The 12,548-nt window shown below is 41.5% G+C and overlaps 1 protein-coding gene across 1 annotated transcript in view; it reads left to right on the top strand.

The window, feature by feature from the left end:
- The window catches only part of LOC307044044 (uncharacterized protein), a 46,806-nt gene extending 44,284 nt beyond the window's left edge, over window positions 1-2,522 (top strand). The window contains exon 2 of the transcript XR_013809502.1: window positions 1,756-2,522. The gene's annotated coding sequence lies outside the window, so the exon portion shown is untranslated. The remainder of the gene's footprint in view (window positions 1-1,755) is intronic.
- Window positions 2,523-12,548: the final 10,026 nt, after the last annotated feature.

The raw sequence follows: 12,548 nt of genomic DNA, 5'->3' as shown, positions 1-12,548 counted from the left end.
TTGCATCGTCTGACACAACATATTAGCTGCCATGCAGAAAGACAGTGACAAAAGAATCCAGCAGCTTTATGACAATGAAAAGGAAGATAAAGAGAATTTATTGGAGAAAGCCGAATGTGTTGCCCTGACTGGGGATCATTGGACCTCGGTAAGCAATTCAAATTACCTCTGTGTGACGGCACACTTTATTGACATCTTCTCACTGTTCTCAGGTCAAATATTTATGTGATTAAAAATGTGATTAATTTCGATTAATTAATTACAAAACCTCTAATTAATTAGATTAATTTTTTAATCGAGTCCCAGCCCTAGTTATTTTTGTTATTTCAATGGGGAAGAACTAAACAAATTAGAAACAGAATTCACATTGATTAATTGTATAGTGTGGATTATGGGCTATTAGTACATAAAATACCTGCAGTGGTGGTAGTAAGTAGATTTACTCAAGTACTGTACTTATATTGAGGTAGTTAAGTATTTCACTTTTGCTTCTTTGTAATTCTACTCCTCTACAGTTCAGAGGTAAATGATATACTTTTACTCCACTACATGTATTTAATACATTTAGTTACTTTACAGATCTGGATGAATGATGTGAAATATAATCAACTCTTAAATCAGACTTGGGTTTCCACCTGGAGTAAATGACAAGCTACCCTGCAGTATACTACTTTTACTTAAGTACTCGATCTGAGTACTTCTCCCACCTTACACGTAATTGGAGTGACAGAACTCAGAGTTAAGGAAGTTGAAAACGGTGCATTTCTCCGTATGAATATGATGCCTTTTTAGCCAGCTGATGGACAGATTGCTTGTGTTTCCGCGAAAATACTTATGCAAACGAGCATTGACCACATGGAGCTCTGTAGATTAGATTATCACTTTTGAACACTATGTTCTCCAACGGCAGATCTATATTGGGGTAAGTGATGTGGTCTGAGGGTGGGGGTGATATGGTCAGAGGAGGGGGGTGATGTGTTCAGAGGATTTGGTGTGGGTGATGATCCGGCAGCTGAGTTTTGAATGATTTGGAATGTATTGAGGAATTTGATGGGAAGGCCTGAGAGCATGGTATTACAATAGTCAATACGGGATGTGAGGAATGCATGAACCAGGACTTCAGTGCTGAGACAGGGCGGAGTCTGGAGAAGAATGCAGTCCGGGGGATCTTTTTTATGTGGGGTGCAGACAGCGTTTCCGCCAGGGGGGCGTCTTGCTGTCCAAAAATATTAATAATTCGAGAGAAGATCGAGAGTTTTTATCGCTTGAAATAACGAAAAGGGACAAGGACATCCCTCTGTTGGAGGAAAAAAAGGAGTCTGGTGGGATTCTTTTCGGAGTATTGAATATCGTTTCCTGACATCGAAGGTGCCTGCAACAGGACAACACGGAATGAGCTGCGAGCACCAGAGCCTCGCAGCGGCGAAACTGAGGCTCCGTGGTAAACTTTGGCAACATGAAGAGCCGTTTGGGAGCCGAAACAGCCGGCGCTTTAAGAGAGCCGAGCCAAATGATCCGGCTCACTAACGTAAAAAGACAGTATCTATAAGGGACGGCTCAAGTCAAAATTCAAAACACCTCCCCCCCACCCCCCACCCCCCCCGCTCAGCCCTGGTCTGGCGGAAACACTGGTGCAGATGAGAGGGAGAGACAGACAAACAGAGCTGCAAAATGTCTCCCATTTCATGGTGATTCGATTTTTAAATGCTAACACTTAACAGTTTGTTCTGACCGTGTGCTTCCTGTTTCCTGCAGATGTCCAACTGCTGGTGGTTAAAGAAGAGCTTCTCCCTGAGCAGCAGGAGTGGAGCACAGTCTGGACCAGGAGGACCCAGAGCCCCCCCACACATTAAGCAGGAACAGGAGGAACTCAGGGTCAGTCAGGAGGGAGAGCAGCTTCAGGAGCTGGAGGAGGCTGATATCACCAAGTCAACTTTCACTCCTGACCCTGTGAAGAGTGAAGATGATGAAGAGAAACCTCAGTCCTCACAGCCTCATCAAAGACAAACTGAACACATGGAAACAGAAGCTGATGGAGATGACTGTCGAGGACCAGAACCATCCAGGAACTCAGATCCAGAGAGCATTTACAACCAAAGACTGAGGATGTCACTGGAGACTCTTCTGAACTTGACACTGGAGACTCTTCTGAACTTGACACCGGAGACTCTTCTGAACCTGACACTGAAGACAGTGCTGATTGGAAAGAGACCAGAGAACCTGCGTCAGGCTCAAACTCACAAAAAAATAGACAAGAATCTGTCAGTGATTCAAGCCGTAGTGCTGAAAATAAACCATTCAGCTGCTCAGTCTGTAAGAAAGCTTTTTCACACAATAGACATGTAAAGGAACACATGAGAATCCACACTGGAGAGAAACCCTTTAGCTGCTCAGTTTGTACCAAATCTTTTGCATTGAGTGGAAATTTAAAGGCACACATGAGAGTCCACACAGGAGAGAACCACACAGCTGCTCAGTCTGTAAGAAAGCTTTTTCACACAATATAAATGTAAATCGACACATGAGAATCCACACAGGAGAGAAACCACACATCTGCTCAGTCTGTAAGAAAGCTTTTTCACAGAATATACATTTAAAGGCACACATGAAAATCCACACAGGAGAGAAAGCATTTAGCTGCTCAGTTTGTACCAAATCTTTTGCACAGAATACAAATTTAAAGAGACACATGAGAATCCACACAGGAGAGGAAATATGCAGCTGCAATGTTTGTGACAGAAGATTTAAATGGCGTAGTGATTTAAAAAGACACAAGTGTGTTGGTCGTCAGTCCTCACAGCTTAATGCAATTCAAACTGAGGATAACGGAGAGGCAGAGCCTCCAATCAGCAGCTCAGCTGAACACATGGAAACAGAAGCTAATGGAGAGGACAATGCATAAGTCTTATGACAGTTCACACATGATTACAATCTGTCTGACTGGATTAACATTGTTGGACAACATCCATATAAGACTTAAATGAACTCCATCTTTATCAACATAAGTGGATAATATGTTTAATATATTTTTCATTTCCGATGTATACGTTAACCACTGACTGTTGATGAACCATTTTATTCTGGATTGAGGGCTCCAAGTTTCCATATAGAGATAAAGGATGATTTGATGTATTGTTCTTTATTTCTAAATGTTTTGTATCATTGCTATCCTGTTAATGAGCCCTGTTTTACATAAATGTACCTGTTATCTGATTGTTTTTGCTTCTGTAACTGTAAGGGAATACATTTGCTGATTGCACTCTCCAACAGTATAAGGAAAAAACAACACATTGGCAATGTTTACACTTTATTCATTTTACACTGTCAGGGACCTCAGTAGCGTGTGGAAGATCCATACGCAGCCACAACAGCTTGGCACCTCCTCCTCATGCTGGTCACCAGCTGGTAACACCAACACTTCTCACTCCCAACCCGTCAGATGTTGACGGTCGGTCAGGGCCCCTCCCCGTCACTGTATTACGGACAGGGTACCCCCTGAGAGTCAGTTTTCAACGGGCAGGGCGTCCCATTGACTGCATAGAGCTCCCTGAACGTTGGTAATAGAAGAGTTGGGATCGCGGCGAAATGCAGATCCATTCTCACAGCGTTTATCAACCTTTTTCTTACTCTATCAAGCCACACTTATTGTTTTTACTTCTTTATTTTCATTGGAATAATGTAGGACTTTTGTTGCCGTCAGTTGTGGGAGAGTAGGGCCTCAGAATACTGAAATCTGTATGGTTTCATTGTTTTTTCACTCTAATTTTGTATTCTTTTCCGAACCACACACTGTTATTTACTCAACAATAACACTTAATTATCCTTGTGTTTATTTATTTGTTTGATTAATAAACACAAGTTGGAGTCCGTCAGGACCGAGGGTCGGAGCAGCTCATAGCAGTGTTGTAGTCAAGTCACCAATTCACGAGTCCAATCACTTTCGAGTCACCACTTTTCGAGTCTTAGTCGAGTCGGAGTCCAAGTCCGAGTCACCCAAGGAGTGTCCGAGTCGAGCCCGAGTCCGAGTCATCATTACCTGTGTTTGAGTCCGAGTCCATGTCTGTGTCACCCAAGGAGTGTCCGAGTCGAGTCCGAGTCATCATTACCTGTGTTCGAGTCCGAGTCCAAGTCCGAGTCACCTAAGAAGAGTCCAAGTCAGAGTCACAAGTCTTCATGTATTAATCTTTGTGGCTATATGTGTTAAAATGTAGCTGCTCTTCTACATTGCTTTTATCCTGTCATGTTATACTAATCTGTCTATTGAACTGCTGTGAAGCGAGTTTGGCTACAATTATTGTAATAGGTGCTATACAAATATAAAGCTTATTACTAATATTAAGCGTCTTTGGGTTCAAGAAAAGCGCTATAGAAATACAATTTATAATTATTATTAATATTATTATTATTATTATTATTATTATTATATATAAATAAACTATATTTAAAATGAGTTACCTTTTAGAGAAGTGATTATATTGAATGCCAATATTTTCCTGTTGGAAAAGTTTTCGTTTTGCACTTTTATTTTGATAGTAATAAGATCGGGACTCTTATTTTGAAGGAACTTTTACCGGTTAAATCGGTTTACTGATAAAGATTTAGCCCCTGAAAGCACATGGCTACTTAGCCTGCAAAATGACGTCATTCTGCATGTTAAGTACCCATGTGCTTTCTTGTTATCGGCTGAAGCTTTATTTATTGATTAGATCACGTTACTCTGATGATAGTGTTCAAGACAGCCTATATGTCTGAACTCGATCCTTAGAGTCATGTGTTACGGAGCCTTTTCTTCAATATTGTTTCCACATAAGGAGCATTTTGTGCTGCTCTTATCCAATGTTGAAGCAGCATGTGTTAAAGCATACAGCACGATGCGGGGTGTGTCTCTAGTAGGGATGTGCATCTCCATCACTGAGGCCGATGCGATGCGCATCTCGATACGTTACCACGATACGATACATTAACGATACCTTTGAAACACCAGGCGATGCGATACGATACGATTCACCCCTGTTGCGATACAGTTCGATACGATTTGATTCAACATTATGCGATTCGGGGCGATACGATGCGATTCAACACGATGCAAAAATAATGATACTTCAATATGGTACGACAGAGGATTTTTGTTTTATTCCTTATATGCAGCAAATCATACATTAACAAAAAAGTGCTTTACATATTTGGTACTGCACATCCCATCATGCCGTTTATTTTTTTACCTTTAAAAGCTCTCCAGAGTACAATTGTATAACACCTCACAGTTAAACAATGTAAGGATGCATTGCTCATGATTAACAATGTGCAAATAACAGCTACCATAGAGCAATGCCCATACAGCTGCCAGCCTGATGTGCTTAACACTCAGAGGCTAACTCACCATTGAGCAGAAAGCAGTGTTTTCTATCTGAACAATAAAGAAAACAAATAACCTTTCACAAACAGGTATTTCATAACTGCTTACAGTAAGGAAGACATTTAAATTATTATTGGCCGTCACAGGCTGCTGTAAGCTAAACACCTCTCTCTGACAGAACACCTCACTGAATGATTTAACTCATACGTCTCACTTTCAGGTTTCTCTTTTCAGCCGCAGACCCCACGTCGCCTCTTTATGTGCGTCGCTAAGTTCCTCGTACTACTTGTGTACTTTAAAGCGGCTCGGCATCGTTAACAATTTGCGAGTGATTTTTCAAGTTGACCGTCTGTAGTAATAGTGCCGCGCACATATACCATCAGGACGTTACTGATGGGGTGCGGCTGCGGAGTGATACTGTGTGTATGCAAGTCCGCATCTAGGACGGATCTATGTATCATGGCTGTAGACCTGTTAAGTAATAAAGATACCTCATACAAAGGTCTAAGGATACCTTATTACTCTCCATGACCTGCGGTCAACTATATAGCATAAATGACTATTACACCGTCTTTCTTGAACAATCCGAAGTGTTGCCAAACGTTTGATTTGTAGGTATTTTTCGCTGCGCTGTGTTTCTCTTTCTCCTCAACTTCCGTGTGTGTTGATAACTGAGACTCTCGTTCTCCGTAGAGGCGAAGCAAATATCAAAGATCGTCTCTGCTGAACGTTGACAAGATAAGGGGATTTTATATGAATGAATCGGTTTTTTACCGATGCAAAGACGCTACGCAATCGATGCATCGCGAGTTCAACCCAAACTGTAGCCGATGTGCACTCTTTCAACCGGTGCACTCGCATCTTGAACGTTTATGCCGGTGCACCGATGCGAATCGGTGAATCTTAACATCTCTAGTCTCTAGACATCTTTAGACTGGAATAGCGGTGCCCAAACTCGCATTGCAGGTGCACATGCCAGGATAGAGGACATCAGACTCCAGAGAACATTTGCTCGAGTCCAGTCCAAGTCGGAGCGTCAATGTAGGCTACAAGTCAAGCCCGAGGCCCCGTCTCAGGTCGGTTAAATGAAATCCTTGCTTCCCTCACTTGCGTCGTTTCCCTGTGTTTAGTCCCTCCCTCCAGGGAAGCATGGAGGTACACAAGGAAACCACGAGAAGCAGGGAAATTAGTTTTAAGAGCAATGGGACGTCCTTTCCTCCGAGCGTCACGTGAAACGACGTCCGTTTGTGATGGCGCCGCACAGCTGTTCGTCTGACAGCAGCTCTGTCCCCGTTATTTTCACAAACACCCCTGCCACACATTTATTGACACAAACATTTGTATCATCAGATTTGTATCATCTGTTGTAGACCCCAATAAATCGAGTCCAAGTCAGCACACGCGATAATTCACGAGTCCGAGTCCGAGTCGGGTCAATCAGTGCGCAAGTCCGAGTCGAGTCACGAGTCCCGAAAATCGGCTCTCGAGTCCGACTCCATCTCTGGCTCATAGTAGTTGCTTTAGAGAATTTTACACCCGGAAGTAAGTATTCTCTCCGCTTCGCTTGACAAACCCGTGGTAGTCCTCAAGCTCTGTGACTGGATGTTTGAGTTTGCGCCGAGGGTTACGCCGAGCGTGGAATCTGGGCATAGATATGTCTCATATGTATTTGTGAACATAAAAATAATTTGTGTGTAAATATGTGATTTGGAAATGTAAAACACCATCCACAAATGCATTTAAAAGATTTGCAAACTCACAAATAATGTGCAAGTGTAAAACAGATCTGCAAATACGCTAAATATTTTCACAAATATAAATGCGCTTGCAGATCTTGTCCTCGGAATTTTGAGACATATTTTCCACCGTTCTCGGCTAAAATCTACTCGTGTCACTCGGTTATTTTCGGAAACCACGTGATGGCCCGGTGATGACGACATTTCCGCATGATTTCAAAGTAAGAGCATGATGGTTTGTTTAATACTCTGTTTTTTTATTATAATGAACAGCGGAACGTTAGATGCATTCTTTATCACCATCATCATCATCATCATCATCATCATCATCATCATCATCATCATCATCATGTTATAGTGATACAGTTAGTTTGTGTTATTTTATTGGTTCAACACAGCATATATCGAGTGTGACAGACAAGAATAGTCAATTCTGAGAGATAGATGTATCCTGCTGTATGGGTTGATTGTGCGTGAATCTGTTGCTAATGCCTTGGGGTTCCAGTGGGAGGGATCACTGCGCTCTTCCTCTCTCGATTCAGACGAGTGAAGGTGGGAGCTGCGTAGTTGTATTTCTTCACTTTTCTCATTCATTATTTCCCTTTTTAAGGTAATTACAGTAAACAAAGCACTATAAATGTATCAACCCATGTTATATATAATCTGTATTACATCACCGTGGTTCGTTGTGAGAGGAAAGTGTGTATTTTGTAATTTGTTGTATTGTTTGAAGGTTTTTGCTAATTCTGGCTAACTTTGTGGGCATTGAAGCTAGCTGCTGTATACTTCGTGGTGCCGCTGAATCTGACCGTTTGTCATGTTGTTAGCAGCTAAGCTAGGCACTGTTACATTCACATTCCCATACATATGTTGTGTTATCACTGTTAAAGAGCTAAGGATAAAGGAGAATTTAGTCATTATTATTAGTCCTGAAACATGAGTGTATTCATTGTAAATGTACAGGCTTCATTATAAAGATGGCTCGATTCAGACGAGTGAAGGCGGGAGCTGCGTAGTTGTATTTCTTCACTTTTCTCATTCATTATTTCCCTTTTTAAGGGTACAACACGAGCACGTTCGTTAATGTTGAAGTACAGGATACGCCACTTTCGGGTCCCGGGGGAGCAGCTGGCAGCGAAGCAGCCCAGATAAAACTCTTTCTTCATTGTTTGTTGTCTATTCAGTCAAGCGGGTCAAAGTTACAAAGCACTTCACATCTTATTAATCGGCCTAGTTTTACCTTACCATTGCACTGGTAAGGTAAAACTAGGCCTTCACTTTTGTGACCTACCCTACCTACCTACCTACCTACCTACCTACCTACCTACCTACCACGTGGTGTGCCAGCTGCTCAGAAAAGGACAGGAAATCCCTTCAGAGGGTCATCAACACAGCCCAGAAGGTCATCGGCTGCTCACTGCCTTCTCTGGAGGAACTCTTCAGCCAACCTCAACAGAGCAGGCAAAAACAATTGCAGACTCTTCACCAGTGTTGGGACTAACGCGTTACAAACTAACTGTAACGCAACTACCTTTTGCGGTAACTAATAACGTTACTAGTTATCTATCAGTAACGCTGTAACATCGGAGTTACTGTGATTTAAATGGGTGCGTTACTGCGTTACATTATGTGATCCAACTGAACCGAATCTCCATGCTGATGTAACTTACAGGCGAATACAGTGATGTCCTCTCACAGTACCATGGAAAAGCGAAAGTGACCAGAGAGGAGTGATGATTGGTTAGAGCGGGGTAACATTTCAGGGTAAGCCAATCAGAGACAGAGTTGGGCGGATCTTGCCTTATGGGGAAAATGCACAGACACACAAACACTTGCTAACACACACACATACACGGCAACGCCCACCACCAGCACACACACATACACAATGGCAGATGCAAGTATCAGCGAGAACAGCAGCGCATTTACAACTTGGAGATTACTTATAAGGCTGAAAGCACCTCTTCTTAAGTGTATCCACCATTATTGATTTTGTTTATGCTAAATGGCCAGTTCTGAGGTAAATTATTTCACTGTTAGTTTGTTTTTGTGAGGCTGAAAAGAGTTTGTTTGTCTTCAGTGTCAGTCTGACAGTTTATTATTTATTTAATTGTTACTGCCAAAAGAGTGTAGTGGTTTTTATTTCATATTGCACTACAAGTGCACTACTTAGAACCTGATTGTTGAGGCTACAATAAAGATGCCTGTCAAAATGTCGAAACATATATTTTGTGTTTTATTGTTCCACTACATTTCATAATGATAAGCTCTTAAAGGAAGCCCATTTAACCATTACGAGCTGTAGCTGGATTCTGGGGCGCAGACAAACAAGCATTAATAGACAAATACAGATCAATTATGAGGTCCACAATAGACTATGGTTGTATAGTGTATGGAGCAGCAGCAAACACTTAAACAAAGGCTACACATTGATAGACTACAATATAAAGCATTGCGGCTGTATATTGGAGTGATAAAGTCATCCCCTAATGCAGTTCTGATAGAAGCAGGAGAGACGCCTCTCGAGATCAGAAGAGAGAAACTTGGTCTGTCACACTGGGTCAGGCTACAAGGAAGTGGAGAGGGAAATATCTCAAACGGAATACTACAGGATTGCTGGGAATATACAAAGTTCCAGGGGCGTGGGTTTGGTTGGACGAGTAAGGAGAGAACGAGGGCATATGGAGTGGAGACCATCACGTTTGCCAAAGCAAGCCCATTTAGCAGTGTTCCCCCATGGCATTCCCCAGAAGCTAACATAGATGTGAGTATCATAGAAAGGAAAAAAGAGTGACAAATAAATGAAGTGGGAATTAAAAAGAGTATGTACCTGAAAGAAAAGTTTTACAATTAACTCAACATGTACACAGATGGAGAAGCAATAATGCGTGGGAAGGCGTGTATATCCCAGAATTCAAAATATCAATCTCAAAACTAGTGTCAAATAACTTATCAGTTTATACAGCAGAAATACTTACAGCAATTATTGGGCTACAATGGGTTGAAGAGGTCAGATAGGGTGGTGATATGCACAGACTCACTATCTGCTTTGAAAAGCATACAGTCGACAATAACTGTTAGAGAAGATGTAATCATTGAACTTATCCATTGCTTACTGAGACTTCAGAGGAGGGGAATAGATGTGCAGTTATGCTGGGTGCCTGCACATGAGGGGGTCAAAGGGAATGAGCATGCTGATAAGTTAGCAAAAGAGGCGTTACTTAAGGAAATAGCAATACCAGTTTCACTTGGGAAAGGAGAAGGAAAAGCAATAATGAAGAAGAAGGGTATGGAAATACGGCAGAAAAGATGGGAGGAAGACCAGAAAGGGAGGAGATGCCACAAGTTACAGAAATCAGTCATAATAAAGATCTATACAGAAAGGAACAAACGGGAGGAGATCATCATCACTAGACTCAGACCGGGCCCGGCGCCACGAGGGGGAAAAAGGGGGCATTGCCCCCTCAGTTGTATTCTTTGCCCCCTCACCTTGAGCATCATTCATCCATCAAAAAGTACAATAAATGTCACAATTATTAAATAATAACTTAATAATTATCTTCCCCAATACACGTTACTATGTTTGGATCAGATATGTGGACGGGCAGTCAAGCAACGTGTAAACAAAGCCTCAACCCCAAGTGAGCTTGTAGTCTTAATGTCAGCGTGTGTGCTTAGCTGTAAAAACAGTCGGATGGGTGACCAAACCGTCCCCGTTTTCCGGGAAAAGTCCCCGTTTTTGGTGGCCGGTACCCGGTTGAAACTCCCGAAAATGTTCCCGTTTTTGAATGTGCATTAAAAAACATAGAGCAAGGTGAAATAAAATGTTACATGTCTTCAGTAAAAACTGAGTAACAGTGTTGTGCCTTTTGTAGCGTTAGCGTATTTCTTCTTCTACTTCTTCTTCTTCTTCTACCTACTTCTTCTTCTTCTTCTTCTACTTCTAATTCAATGTACCTGCCCGCGAGATATTGGACAAAAGAAACTCGGCTAGTAGTGTCAACTAAATCCGTAGTATTACGACAAAAGTGCTTTAAACGAGGTAAGTTACAAATGTGTGTTCTCAATCGTCATGTGTGGGATTGAATATTACATTTAGTTTAGATTTATTGTCCCCAGGGGGACATTTTCACAGCTCTGTGAAAACAATATGAAATCAACAACAAATAAGACAGACAACTACAGATAGCACCACACATAATGGTTAATTGTTATTATTTAGGGCTGCCTGTATGGATCAGGTTTTTGCCAAAGCGAGCCCTTTTACTATGATAAGAATATGTTGTGTATTATACAAACCATATTGGTACAATGAGCGACATCTAGTGACGGAATTTGGAACATTGATTTGATTTTTCTCATGTCAGTTAGACTCTAGAGACAAACCAGGGGACTTTATTTTTAATCTGTGTCTGTCCATTTGGTGTAGTATTTGATCCAATATTACATTTGGTTTATATATTAGTCACTTTCTTATGAAATGCCAGGTTTTAGGCCTTGATTTGAACATTCAATCCTGGAAAGAATTGTTCTTTGATCCTGACATGACTAGAGTGGATAGTAAGTAAGTAAATCTGTATAGGAAGACGAGGTAAGGGATAGAGGATAAAAGGTTATGGTATAATTACAGAGCCTGTCAATTTATAAGTGCGGCCATCTATCCAACAACTATCTACTATCTGTTATTAAAGATCAGAGGAAAAGAACAGAACGAGAGGGGTAAATCCGGAATAAAAATAAAGAAGCAAAGTGACTGTAGAGCAGTGAGAAGGAAAAAAGTTTGGTGTGTCAATTCATATTGCCAGTATTTTTCGTTGTTGTGAAAAAAAAATCGCCCCCTCTGATTTTTTAACAGCCCCCTCAGTCATTTCATCCTTGAGCCGGGCCTGACTCAGACTCAGACCCGGCGTCATGGGCCGGCCCCATGGGGATTTGGGCCCGCCCATACAGGATTTGGGCCCGCTGTTTTAATCAGGGCTGAATACAACATATTAATTGTTTTATTATGTGTATTGTTGTTATTTGTAGGGCTTTTTCCTAATATTTATTTTTGTTTTAAACTATGTTGAAAGATTGGTTTAATATCATTTTTTTTATTTTGCTATGAAATTCTGAATGAAATTCTGAATGAAAGGCTGCGCGCGAGACTGGTTGAGTCTTGTGGGTTTTTCAGTGAGATGCGGGTTTTTGAGTGAGATGCGGCACAGCAGCCTGTCAGTTTACTCTTGCTAGATTAGTTTGTCTAATATCATTTATATTTATCTGCAACAATGGATATCAGGAAGTGGTTCATGAAAGGAATATGGCAACTCAGCGCCAGATGCAGGCACATTAGAAGAAATCAGTTACGTTACCAACGAGCTAGCAAGCCAGCCAGGGACAAGGGAGGCTGGCAATCAATTATATTTTGAAGAGAAATTGACTCTCAAGCCGGCTCTCTCACAAACTGCTCTGTG

This window comes from Notothenia rossii (genome assembly GCF_949606895.1).
Source record: "Notothenia rossii genome assembly, chromosome: 6".
Classification (NCBI taxonomy): domain Eukaryota; kingdom Metazoa; phylum Chordata; class Actinopteri; order Perciformes; family Nototheniidae; genus Notothenia; species Notothenia rossii.
Note: the sequence above shows the minus strand (reverse complement) of the source record. Positions and strands in the feature narration are given on the sequence as shown.